Source organism: Ovis aries, unplaced genomic scaffold (genome assembly GCF_016772045.2).
Source record: "Ovis aries strain OAR_USU_Benz2616 breed Rambouillet unplaced genomic scaffold, ARS-UI_Ramb_v3.0 scaffold_134, whole genome shotgun sequence".
In the NCBI taxonomy this organism is placed as follows: Eukaryota; Metazoa; Chordata; class Mammalia; order Artiodactyla; family Bovidae; genus Ovis; species Ovis aries.
This window is the reverse complement of record NW_024599802.1, coordinates 53,233-67,832: the sequence shown is the minus strand read 5'-3', so window position 1 is coordinate 67,832 and position 14,600 is coordinate 53,233.

Here is a 14,600-nt window from a genome sequence, read left to right as displayed (position 1 = left end):
AGACATACTTGACTTTCTCTGACTCGTCCTAAGTTAGAAGAGGGGGAAAACATTAGGGAAGTTGTCAGCTATTAACCAAGTTGCTATAGACATTATCATTTGACTTCCTGCACCCTGTGCTAGAGATACTTGGCTGCTGGGGCTGGTCCTTTAGATCACCATGCCATCAGCGGGCATGCAACGCAGCAAGACCAGCCCAAGACTAATACTGAGTGGTCCATTAGATCTGAAGTTTCACATATATAGTATATATTTCTGTATAATTTATCTTCCTGAACGTTTTAATTATAAAGTAATTAATTTAATTATATTACTTCAATTATAAAGTAAATTGTACATATCTCCCAGTTAATTATTTGTTTCGCCCTTTGCAACATTTAATAAATGCTCATTCTTTGTAGAATAATGTGTTACATATTTTCTAACGCTCTGTGATACTTCTTCAAAATCTGCATCGTGTTGTTCCTACATAAGCTCTCTGGAAACATCTATAAGCAATGGGACACATGCAACCCTTCAAAGACCCATCAGGAATTCAGTACCCCGCAAAGACAGGGTCTGGACAGAGCTTTAGAGAGTATGACCTTTATACTTGTGGATGTCAATGTGTGTATCCATATTTAAGCTGTATTTACTATTACAACTCCATTCTCTATTATATTACAGTTATGAAAAGCACCATGGTATGTAAGTTTCTAATTGCCAGGAATGTTCTCAAAATAGTGAAGTATATACAGCATCAGTTGTGTAAAAAGAAAAAAAATTCCTGAGTGCAAGAATTTCTGCCTCTTTTGTTCATTGGAGTCTTCTCAGTGTCTGGAACAGTGCCTAGTGCATTGCAGGCACTCAATATATATATGTAAAATGAAGGGATATGATGTATCTCTAAAATATTACGTTGCGGTGCGTATGTTTGATCTTGCCATTACCCTCACAAGTAAAGACTGCGTCACTCAGATCTATGTCCCCTCCATTAATGCAGGCTGGCTTCCAGCTTTTGCTTATTTTTATGAAATCCACTGCAACATGCACAATGTTTGGCAGAGTTAGTGATCACCAGGTATACGCTGAAGCAAATTCATTAATCTATATTATTACCCTTTGATGCACTTATTAATGTGAAGGCTGGCAAATAGTAGCAAATAATAACTCCCCAGTAAGCAGGATCACTCCTCATTGTCTAGGGACATCTGAACACAGACTGGGCCGGGTGACTCCTGGGCCTTGCTAACTCCTCCCACAGCCTCTCCCTAGGAGCACCCCTGTCGTTGTTATTGTTGCTGTTGTTTCCTTGCTAAGTTGTGTCCAACTCTTTGCGATCCCCATGGACTATAGCCCGCCAGGCTCTTCCGTTCATGGGATTTCCCAGGCAAGAATACCAGAGTGGGTTGCCATTTCCTCTCCCAGGGATCTTCCCGACCCAGGGATCAAACCCAAGTCTCCTGCTTTGGTAGATGGGTTCTTGACCACGGAGACACCAGGGAAGCGCACGTCATTGTTATTGCGTGTGGGCTCTTACCTTGCACCCAGAACCAGCATCTTCTGAAGTTCTTTTCAATGCAACACTTCTGAAGAATCCACCCACTGTGAGCACTGCCCAGAGGAGTGGGAAAGACACAGAGGGCAGGACCTCTATAAGTCACCTTCTCAGCAACTGCCTGACCACTGATGCAATGACCTGCCCCTTTCTTCATCTCTTGCTTTGACCAGGGAACAGATTTAGGTAGAAAATCCCAAGGGCCCTGCATTCTGAGGGTGGGTTTATCAACATCATACACTGTGAGTGGTTTCACCTTCAAGGAACTGTGAGAGATGTGATTGAAGGTACCTTGTTGTAACCTCTTCCTTTTTGTGTTCCTACAATGTTAACCTATGATAGAACATAATCAAAGTGGGTAGTGTTTCGGTAACTTACAACTCTTACTAATAGATTTATTCACTCATGACCAGACCAGTATTTTATAATCATAATCTTCCAAAAGAAAGTTGACGAATACTGGTAATGAAATTTTAAAATCTCACGAAATTGTAGTCAGGTGTTAAACAAATAAGACCTACACAAATAAACTAAAATAACCAAGACCTAAACACATGCACATTGCTTTGGGCGTTGAATTTCATCTGGCGGAGACACTGAGATCAAAATCTCTTAGAAAGTTACCTAGGGGTAGAGAGAAAGTGATGTCATGAGAGTTCATTGATATGGTGTTCCTAGAATCCTTTTTCTCCCTTATATAAGAGGAGAGTTGAAGCCACAAATCTTTTTCTTAATTTATTATTGGAATATAATTGCTTTACAATGTTGTGATAATCTCTGCTGTACAGTGAAGTGACTCAGCTCTATGTATACATATATCCTCTCTCTGTTGAGCCTCTGTCCCAGCTCCCCATCCCCCCCCTCCCCATCCCACCCCTCTAGCTGGTCACAGAGCACCAAATTGAGCTCTCTGTGCTAACAGCAGCTTCTCACTAGCTCTCTATTTTACACACGGTCGTGCGTATATGTCAGGGCTACTCTCTCAACTCGCCCTACCCTCTCCTTCCCCCTCTGTGTTCACATAGCCGTTCTCTACATCGGTGTCTCTGTTCTTGCCCTGCAAACAGGTTTATCCAAACCATTTTTCAGATACCATATATATGTGCTAATATACAATATTTTTTCCTTTCTGACCTACCTCCCTCTGTACAACAGGCTCTAGGTTCATCCACCTCATTACAGTGGATTCAAATTCACTCCTTTTATGGCTGAGTAACATTCCACTGTATATATGAACCACAACCACCAAATTTTTACCATCACTTGAAAACCTATTAGGGACAGATTATTCATTAATTACTGTAAAGCCATCTCCGGAAACATCAGGGGGTCTGACTCACTTCAGTCGGTGTAGCTGCATCTTTGCATGAGACACATTCAAACAAGGAAAAAAGAGATATTGACACATTTTCGAATGCCAGTTTTATGGTTTATTAGGAAAAGAATTGTCTACGGTTTACAGAATCAGAAAACATAGCAGAGATAGAGAATGTAGAAACCACAGAGAGAAGGAGAAAGAGACAAACATTTCAACAGTAGAATTTCGAGAAAGCATAGCATGAAAAATCATCACTCCATTTTGTGGGGCTCATACTTTGGTGATGGATGGAGGCAGAATCTCAGTGACCAGAGGATATGAATTAAACTCCTCAGCCTGAGAATTCGTCTCAGGTCACCTATTAGACATTCAAATCATGGAGGACCGGCAGAAAGAAAGAAAATCTTACCAACAAGACAGTTACCAGCAGCACCTTCCCAGAAGCCCGACTGGCAGCCTAGTGGCAGCATTGCTTATGGCAGCAGCATTTCTGCTGGCAACAGCCCTTCCCACACGAGTGGCAGCTGCAGGTGCGGCGGTGGCAGCAGACCACGGGGACACTGCAGCAGCCCCCACAGCAGCCACAGCAGCAGGGGCAGCAGCTGCTGCAGCAGCCCACCCGGTAGCATCTGCAGCTGTTACAGCTGTTGCAGCTGTTGCAGCTGCCACAGCCACCGCCGCAGCCACCGCCACAGCCACCGCCGCAGCCACTGCCGCAGCCACCACAACTTCCACAACCACAGCAGCCCATGGTATAGGTAGAGAGGACTCAGGAGAGGTGAGGAGGGAGACTCAGGAGGGGAGGGAGGTCGAATGTCAGCTTCTGCTGGAGGGGACCCTTATATACCAGCTCTGGGGACAGGAAAGGAACACACATGACCCCTTCCCTGTTGCTATTTGGCTCCGTAGTCATGGAAGAACATCATAATAGAGTAATTAGTACCCTTTTTAGGAATTTCAGCAAGATTTACTAGATGATGTTTATTTTTCTAAGTCAAACACCCTAAACATTCCAGTGAGGGCCCCTGGGAGCTCTGGAAAACGTGGTGCTGTGACTGGTCACGGGCACACAAGGAAGTCTCACATAACACAACATGTTGTGCTTGAAAGGACATCTGAACAGCAAATAAACATTATCAGGAGGCTATTTCTGTGTACAGCCCAGAAGCCCTCTTTCCATAGACTGGAGAAATGAAAGTGGTCTCAGCCTCAAAAGTCATTGCCAAGTACAAAGCAGCCCCAGGCCCCTCAGCAGAGCCTCTTTACTGGGGAATGGGACGTCCTCACCACATGGTTTAAGGATGGCCGCTGTGTTCCATTACGTAATAGGTTGCACTTTGTGTGCTGGCTTAGAAAGCACGAGTAAACTTTTTCAATGACTTACTTTTTTCTGCAAAAATTCCTATGGCAATCAAAATAAGAAAGCTTGGACTTCCCTGGTAGTCTAGTTGTTAGGACTTCACCTTCCAGTGCAGGGGGTGAGCGTGTGATTCCTGGTCAAGGAGCTAAAGTTACAGGTGCCTTTGGCAAAAACAACAACAGCAACAACAAAAATCAAACAGAAGCAATGTGTAACAAAGTCAATAAAGACTTAAAAATTGATCCACATCAAAAAACAAATACATACATATATACATACATAAAATAAGAAAGCATTTCTTAGCTAGAAGGAAAAATGAATTTAGGTGCTTGAAGAATTTTTGTTGACACTAGAATGAGAAATGAATTTGGGTGCTTGAAGAGTTTTTACCGATTGATATCTAAGAGGAAAATCTTATATGCAAAATCATATGGCCCACCGTGGCAGAGAGATGAAGACAAACAATACAAAAACCAAACAAATTAAAAATAAAAGAAAGATACTCCAGAAAAGTGAGAGTCACTCAGTCGTGTCTCTTCTCTTTGTGACCCCATGGACTATATAGTCCATGGAATTCCCCAGGCCAGAATACTGGAGTGGGCAGCCTTTCCCTTCTCCAGGGGATCTTCCCAACCCAAGGGTCGAACCCAGGTCTCCCACATTGCAGACGGATTCTTTACCAGCTGAGCCACAACTCAACTATCAAGGAAGCCCATCCAGAAAAATGAAAGATTGTACATAAACAGAATATAATCACAGTATACAATTTTTATTCTGTGATGAGACATATTCATATTGTAATAATTTTATCATCAGTTACACATTTTATGAAAAATAGTGATATAAATACTAACACATTAGGAGTGACATTAAAGAGTTTAATCCTCATTTTAACAAAACTAACAATGGCTACCAAGAAACAGTCATTCAAGGAATTACTAAGAAATGTGAGGGTTTCCCTGATGGTCCAGGGGCTAGGACTTCACACTCCCAATGCAGGGGGCCCAAGGTTCAATTCTTGGTCCTAGATCTAGGTCCCACATGCTTCAGTGAAGATCAAAGATCCCATGTGATCAATTAAGACCAAGCACACTCATATAAATAAATAGTTTTTTTTAATAGAAAAGAAATGTGGGGGTCGGGGAAGCTCCTAGCAGAAAAGATTGGCAAGATGGCAATATTGCCTTTGCAGAGTGGCCTAGAGGGTGAGGTAGGAGGAGAGAGGGCAACTTAGAATTATTTTAACTGTGTATGGATACATATTTTCTTAATAATAATCAAGATATCCTGGTAATTGACTGACACCTCCCCTGTGGCATATTTCACATGACCCTATCACCCAATCTTACTTCCCATTCTAAATCACAGATCAAAGAGTCACACAAAATTTTCATTTACATCTCCCAGCACAGAACTTGGTCCACACCAAGAACTCCGACCACCTTTATTCACTAACTAAAGGACAGGTTTCTTTCAAGCAAGTCTCAGGCAATTATATTGTTGCAAAATACTAGATGGGGAGATGCTGTGGAAAGATAAAACATTATCTCAGTCTCGGCACTACTGACATTTTGAGCCAGGCGTTTCCTTGCTGTGAAGGAGTCCTATGCAGAATGTGGAGCAGTATCTCTGGCCTTAACCCACGAGTTATGACAACTTGTTCCTCAATTGGGACAACCAAAGATGTCTCCAAATGTTGTCGAGTGCCCTGGGGTGGGGGGCGGGTATGCAAAATTGCCTCCCATTGAGATCTAGTGCCCTATAGAAATGTGAATGGATCCAGTGGTGAAGAATCTGCCTGCCAGTGCAAGAGACGCAGGTTCAATCCCCGGGTTAGCAGGACCCCCTGAAGTAGGAAATGGCAACCCATTCTAATATTCATGGAATTTTCCATGAACAGAAGAACCTGGCAGGCTACAGTCCATGGGGTCACAAGAGTTGGATGTGACTGAGCAACTGAGCACACACAGAAATGTAATAGGGATAATCCATGCCAAGCTGTTCTGGACAACGAAGCAAGTTTAGAAACAGCCCCATGAAATCTGCAAAAGGACTTGGGGTGAAATTCTTCTTTCCTCTTAAATTCTGGGGAAAAGCCCTTGGGCATATGATTCTGAAGGGGCAAAGCGCCTGAGGTGGCTGGTGAAAGAGGACAGGAGAGGCCTCATCCACTCTTCTCCCTGCTGCCACACTTACGAGCAGCCATGTTCAGAAAATGCTGGCTAGAGGAAAGTGATTTGCATTTTCATGTAGCTTCTTTGGGCTAAATGTCACAAGAAGGCAGGCAGTAACAGTAAGAACACCACAGGAAATTCTACTGACGCCAACAAGACAAAATCCTGCCTCCCCTTTCTAAAAGTGGACTAGAAAGACTAAACCACACACATACACAAGCAAAGATGCCAACAAAGTCCACACGGTCTTGCTAGTCAATCAGAAGCCAACATTCTCTCTCGCACCCCTGTAGGAAGTGAAAAAAAGAACACAAAGAAACACAAGTGATGCTTGGTGAGGGGAAGGGCGATTGTTGGAAGTGGGGTTTGCCTGCTGACTCCTGGCTGCCACAGACATTACTGAAAAGACAGCAGACCTGAGGAAGGGGCCTGGGGAGATGGTCTTTTCTATAATATTGGGTACCCCAGGGAACTCAAGGGGCTTCCAAAAGACCTAGGTTGTGGAGAAGAGAAAGACGATAAGGAAAAGGGGCGTAAAAACAGAACTGGGAGAATGAACGCAATGGGCACACCCTGCTCCATGCTTCTCCCACAGCTCACCCCCCACCCCAATTTATATCGCCTATAGGCTGGATAGCCTGCCATAGCCTTCTTCTTGGCTTCTGTTTGGAAGCCTCCATGGTGGTCCTTTAACCCAAATTAAAGTTTAACTTTAACCCAAGTTTAACCTGGATTTAACATCATCTCAGTTTGAGGCACTATAAGAAAATACCAGAGTGGCTTATTAACAGTAGCAATTTATTTCTCATTGTTCTGGAGACTGGAAGTCTGAGATCAGAAGGCCAGCAGTGTGAGGCTCTGCTGAGAACCCTCTTCTAGGTTGCAGACACCCAGCTTCCAGTTGTATCCTTACATGGTGGAAAGAGGGTGAGAGAGATCTCAGGGGTCCCTTTTAGAAGGGCTCTAATCTCATTCATGAGGGCTCCATCCTCATGACCTAATCACATCCCAAAGGCCTCCTATTAACATCACATTGGGGTTAGGATTTCAGGATATGAATTTTGGGGGGACAGAAACATTCAACCATCGCAACTTCCTCATCACTCTTCAACTGGCCCTTTATCATTTCACTTCTGTGTTCCTGATACAAGGATGAAAATATAAATACAATATGATACCAGACTCTGAAAAGTTCACAATCTGGTCAAGAACACAAAGGGTTATTATCTGTCAGTGTGAGGACATCAAGAAAGAAACAGAGAAAGTTCAAAAGAAGTGAGTGATGATCTCTGGGCAATGATGGTGGACAGAAGATGCTTCAGCTGAGTTTTGAATAAGACCAGAAATCTTCCCAGAGGCCACAAGTGAGGGAAATAGAGATGGTGAGATTTCCTTCTTAAAAGATGATTTCTTAAAATGATCGATCATGGTATCTTCTCAAGTATAAAAACGTCACCAAGGAATGAAGCTTGACTGTGAAAGCAAGCTTAATCCCCATTCCTCCAGGCTTTGCAATCTATGGTGGCATTTGCAGAGGGTGCCTGAGACATAAGTGCTTCTTGAGAAGCGATGGGTCACTGAGCATATGTGATCCATTGTGGGCTTCTCTGCAGAAGAACACAGTACCAACTAACTATTGTTCTATGCAAAATAGCTTAAATATGATAGGAAATCATTGTGATCACTGCCACTGATGTTGGATCTCAAAGTCATAATTGAAAGCAAAAAGTTACCCCAAAAGTCACAGCAGTAGGTTCTGAAGAAACAACGCAAGTCTTAGAATCGAAGAGATATGGTAGGCCCTTTGCTGTGCACAGAGTGAGGCAGAATTGGGTTGGAACCCCACTCAGACCCCAAATGTTACCCTGGGCAAATCCTTGGACCCCTTTGAACCAGAATTGCTAGCCAATCTACCTTGAAGGACTATGCTGAGAATAAACACAATAAAGTACCTGACATGTGGTTAGTCCCTTTCTTCTAAGAAAGCTAAGGATAAAAGCTAACATGGTGTGCAAAGTAAGTTTCTTATATTTACACAAACCTCATTAACTGGTAGTCATGATAAATGTGTGATTTTTTTCAGACCTGGAGACACAAATATATGTGGGACAAATTATTCCAACTAGAAGACTTTCTGGAAAAGGTAAAACTGGAGGCAGGGTTTAGTGGGGAAGGAGGGATAAACAGGTAGAGCAGTTTTTAGAGCTTTTTTAGAGCAGTTTGCTCTGTATGATACTATGATGGTGGCTACCTGTCATTATATTGAGTTTGCCAATAACTTTGTTTGGGCTTCTCCATAAGATGTAATGGAAGAAACCAAATGAGCTTTGGGGCAAACCAATACTTATCAAAACTCATAGGATATACAAGACCAGAATTCAACCCTAACATAAATTATGAGCCTTGGGTGATAATGCCATTCCAGTGTAGGTTCATAGGTTCCAACAACTGTAGCTCTCTGGTGTGGGATATTGATGACTGTAGGTGTAGGGGGGCAGGGAGCATATGGGAAATCTCTCAAACAATTTTACTAAACAATTACTAAAACAATTTTACTATGAACCTAAATCTAAAACTACTCTTAAAAATACAGTCTAGTTCAAAAAAATAGACATGATTTAACCTAAACTAAGGAAACGGATTCACAGAGAGACTGGTTTTCTAGGGGACATGAATTCAGTTGGTGGTTGGGGTTCTTGGCTTCTCTGGCCCTTACCCTGAGTATTGGAGAAAAAAGACGGAGATAAACCAGCATGGGACATTCACATTGAAATCCATCATCACAAAACTTCCTACCCAGAGCCATCCCCTTGCCAAGCAGCTTGCCCATAGTTCCCATACTCTCAAAGTACGGACAAAAGTGAATCTGCAAATAAATGAGAAAATTCTTTGACTTTTTAGCTTCAGAGCCTTATGACCTGCGCGGAGAGGCAACCTAGGGTGCTTTGCTTCTACACGTGGAATTCCACTTTGTCTGGGGTTCAGCAAAGAATATCTGCGAACAGGAGGATTTCCCTCTGAAACTGGACTTCACTGGATGCTGAGCGAGTGATCCCAATGCCCAGAAAACAGGTAAGTTTTCGTCAAATGAAACTCACAGAAGGGTTGGACTTGCACTTAAAAACTGCTAGACGAAAACAAAATTTACCATTTTAGAAGCAGGCGGTTTTATTAGAAGCATAACCTGAGGAAGAAGTCAATGCTAAAATAAGCAGTTGGATGAGGTCAGCAATATTTCAGCGCTGTTTCACGAGGAAATAGCCTTGGGGTATTAGCCTTGGAAATAGCCTTCCTTCCTCTCCGGAGGAAGCTGGTGGAAACCATAACAAAGGAAGTGGTCACTTGCTCTGAGTTAAGCCCTGAAGATGGTATTTAAGGCAGGGCCCCTGAGTAAGGGCATCAGACCTCCCTCCCTTCCTGAGTCTCCCTCTTCACCTCTCCTGAGTCCTCTCTACTGACACCATGGGCTGCTGTGGTTGTGGAAGTTGTGGTGGCTGCGGTGGTGGATGCGGTGGTGGCTGCGGTGGTGGCTGCGGTGGTGGCTGTGGTGGTGGCTGCGGCGGTGGCTGTGGCAGTGGCTGCAGCAGCTGCAACAGCTGCAGATGCTACCGGGTCGGTTGCTGCACCAGCTGCTGCCCCTGCTGCAGTGGCTGCTGTGGGGGCTGCTGCAGCGTCCCCGTGGTCTGCTGCCACCGCCGCACCTGCAGCTACAACTGTGGCTGCGGCGGTGGGAAGGGCTGTTGCCAGCAGAAGAGCTGCTGCCAGAAGCAATGCTGCCACTGAGCGGCTGGTGGGCTCTGCCTCCCAGGGTAAGAGATGTTGGGAGCACAGCTCACAACGTTTGGTAAGACTTCTCCTCAGACTTCCTTGGTCGCTCTGATGGTAAAGAATCTGCCTGCAATGCAACAGACCCAGGTTCAATCTCTGGGTCAGGAAGATTCCCTGGAGAAAGGAATGGCAACCCACTCCAGTATTCTTGCCTGGAGAATGCCATGGACAGAGGAGCCTGGTGGGCTACAGTCCATGGAGTTGGGTCACAAAGAGTCGGACACGAGTGAGTGACTAATACTTTGAATTTTCTTTTTCCCTCCATCCCTCCTGCCCACTTCCTCCTGTCCCAGGTACCTGGCTGTCTTGTAACTGATGGTTCTGCCCCTTTACTCTGAGGTTTCAGGGCTTGTTCTTTCCCGTTAGTGTGGTATCATGATAACATTAATTTCTTCTCCCTGTATCTTCAGAACTCAGCATACAGAGGTATCTATTCTCTGTCACCTTTGTATTTTTGTCTCCACTTGGGAAAAAAAAAAAAAGATGAAAGATGACCATATGTTATCAACATTAGTGCTTGGGAACACAGCCACTCATGTCTAAAATCTATTTATATTATACATACAACAAAATAAAATAATGATAGGTAATAATTCATTTTTTTAGAAAACATTAGATTTGATGGACTTTTTATTCTTTTCTATTGTCCATTTACTAACTTTTCCCCTGTTTCTGTATTGTTAAAAAAGAAAAAAAGGAACTCTTTCTTAATTAAAAGTGATCTTTCTTTCTTCTAATGTCTCTTTCTGTTCTATGAGTGGGATACCTGCCCATGGGTGATCCAAGAGCACAAAAGACAAAAGGTGATACTCAAAGAACGGGATAAGTTTCAGTTAATGGACGATTGGCCCTCTATTATCCTATATCTGGTTTTATAATAAAGATAGGAATTTGGGGGAAGTCCTCAACCTTTTGTTGTCAATATCTTTAAGGGAAGTTCCTAGGCTCTCCTACAGATGCTGTTGTGACATCTGTGTCTGCAACTGAGTTTTGGCTCTAAGAGTTGACTGCACCAGTCTTCACAGGTCAGAGCTTCACTCCCTCGTTCCATGTGTTTCTTACTCACTCATTCATTCAGCAAGCATGGGCTGTATTAGGCTAGATATTCAGCCAAGTACTAGAGGTCTGAGACTAAACAATCCTTTGCCCTCAAGGAGTAGACATCTCAGAAGAAAAAGGAGAGTCAATTACAATATAGCTTTCTATTTCAGTTTTCTTTGTTTGGTCACTTTTCTCTAGGATGGATCCTAATCGGCAATTCAAATAGATTTTGGGGGTACATAACTGCAGCCACTGTGCAGAGTACCTATGTAAGAGATACTCAATTCATTTCCTGGATAAGCCAATCACGGAAATAGTTGATACTTTTCACAAGGCTTTTCACCCAGCCTCCCAGCTGACCAGTTCCCTGTGCCTAATAACAACCCCTCCTCCTTTTTCCTTTCTGCTTCCTCTTCAGCCTCCTCTGCAGCTCCATTCCCAGCATTGGTACCCAAGGCTCAAGCCTTCATCTTCTCCATCGTTCCACACCCTCATCTGGCCTCTACTATTTTTCCTTTCCCATGGTACTCAACACTTCCTAACATACCATACAACCCATAAATTTGTCATTCCTTCTGCCTCACCCAACACCCAACAAGAATGTACAAAGCAAAGATTCTCACTCTTTTGTTCACTGACCTATTTCTGGCACCTAGGATAGTCCCTGGTACATCAGTCCAATTCAGTTCATTTGCTCAGTCATGTCCGACTCTTTGCGACCCCATGAATTGCAGCACGCCAGGCCTCCCTGTCCATCACCAACTCCCGGAGTTCACTAAAACTTACGTCCATCGAGTCAGTGATTCCATCCAGCCATCCCATCCTCTGTCATCCCCTTCTTCTCCTGCCCCCAATCCCTCCCAGCACCATAGTCTTTTCCAATGAGCCAACTCTTCGCATGAGGTGGCCAAAATACTGGAGTTTCAGCTTTAGCATCATTCCTTCCAAAGAACACCCAGGACTGATCTCCTTTAGGATGGACTGGTTGGATCGCCTTGCAGTCCAAGGGACTCTCAAGAGTCTTCTCCAACACCATAGTTGTATGTACTCAATAAATAGCTTTGTAACGAAGAGATGATTTTTCAAAAAGTGTTTCATCATGGAAAATGTCAAGCATACACAAAGGCAGAGAATAGTACAAGAAACGCCTAAGAACCATCACCCAAGAAAACAACTGTTAATGTATGGCTGATCCCTTGTCATCTATGCCCTCCTCCACACCCCTCCCATCACCAGAATCCCCACGTCATCTCCTCAGCAAATTTGTTCACGTTTCTGGGAACAAATGGATTCCTGTCATCTCTCTCTGACTTAGACTATGGCTAAGAGCTATCCGAGGAATGTGGCAGTAAACTTCTCAGGGTCCAAAGCAGAGTGGTCTCTCAGGAAATCATTTAGAGGAAAACATAACACCCTCACCTCTAAGAAAACTTCAGCTTTCCCTGGGAGTGCCCTACAATTTATTCTTTGCCACTTCCTAGGAGCATCTTGCTAACTTATAGGCAGACTTCTTTAAAAAATCATAGAACAAAGTGGCAGCTGTTGAAAAATCTATCTCATTAAAATGAGAATAAAATGCATTTGCTGGCAAAAAAAAAAAAAAAATCATAGAAGGATGAGAATAGAAAACCCAAACCTATAGGACAGTGACCCAAGACACCTGGGGAGACCTTTAATCAATGTTGTTTTCACTTCCAGCCTTCAGGATCAAGCAATGTTCATCTTCGGGGAGAGTTTTCTGTTTCCAACAACAGATACAGACAATAAGTTTTTAAAAATCCATTTACCAATGAGAATTTCATAATGCTTTTTAAAAAAAATCTGGGCTTCCCTGATAGCTTAGTTGATAAAGAATCAACCTGCAATGCAGGAGACCTGAGTTTGATTCCTGGGTTGGGAAGATCCCCTGGAGAAGGGAAAGGCTACCTACTCTAGTAATCTGGCCTGGAGGATTCCATGGACTGTATAGTCCATGGGATTGCAAAGAGTCAGATATGGCTGAGCAACTTTCACACTATACACTACTCACACTATGCTTCATAAACAGTATTTAATAAATGAGCTATTTGTTTTAGAAAATTCTCAAAGCACCAGAAAACCACTACATGCACCACCTTTAAAAACAAAATCAGGACTCAACAGAGAGGGGGCATATGTATACTTATGGCTACTGTATGGCAGTTCAGTTCAGTTCAGTTGCTCAGTGATGTCTGACTCTCTGCGACCCCATGGACTGCGGCACGCCAGGCCTCCCTGTCCATCACCAACTCCCAGAGTTCACTCAAACTCATGTCCATTGAGTTGGTGATGCCATCCAGCCATCTCATCCTCTGTCGTCCCCTTCTCCTCCCATCTTCAATATTTCCCAGCATCAGGGTGTTTTCAAATGAGTCAGCTCTTCACATCAGGTGGCCAACATATTGGAATTTCAGCTTCAGAATCAGTCCTTCCAATGAATATTCAGGATTGATTTCCTTTAGGATGGACTGGTTGGATCTCCTTGCTGTCCAAGGGACTTTCAAGAGTCTTCTCCAACACCACAGTTCAAAAGCATCAATTCTTTGGTGCTCAGCTTTCTTTATAGTCCAACTCTCTCATCCATACAAAGCAATTATCCTCCAATTAAAAAGCAGAAACAGAACCAGTGATTATGAACATAACCTGACAAAGGTAACCTGACAAAAATCTAGGCTTCTATATTTAAGTCTTATTTCCTCGATCATCTTATTTGCAAAATCGGATCACGGCTGAATCTCTCCCAAAAGCGTCCAGAATAAATGGATTTATGATGTTGTTCAGTGGTGTCTGACTCTTTGAGACCCCATGAACTGCAGCACGCCAGGCTTCCCTGTATTTCACTATCTCCCAGAGTTTGCTCAAATTCATGTCCATTGAGTGGATGATGCTATCTAACCATCTCATCCTCTGTTACCCTCTTCTCCTTTGCCTTCAATCTTTCCTAGCATGAGGGTCTTTTCCAATGAGTTGGCTCTTCACATCAGGTGGCCAAAGTATTGGAGAGTCAGGTTCAGCATCAGTCCTCCCATTGACTATTCAGGGTTGATTTCCTCCCAGATTGACTAGCTTGATCTCCTTGCAAATTTACACGAAATGTCATATTTATAAGCAGATGATTGGTACTGTTCCCAGTGTCTCTTGCGCTGTCACACTGGGTATCAACCGGGTATGGATACACTACTTTCAGTTGGTCTTTCTGCATATAGAGGTGTCTGCCCACAAACGGCGCATTCCGGCCTCCAGTTTAAAGGTTCTGGAAGCTTGTGATGAGCGCTTGCAAAACGCTGGGGCGGGGCTTCCGACTCCTAGTAGGACCGGCTCCGG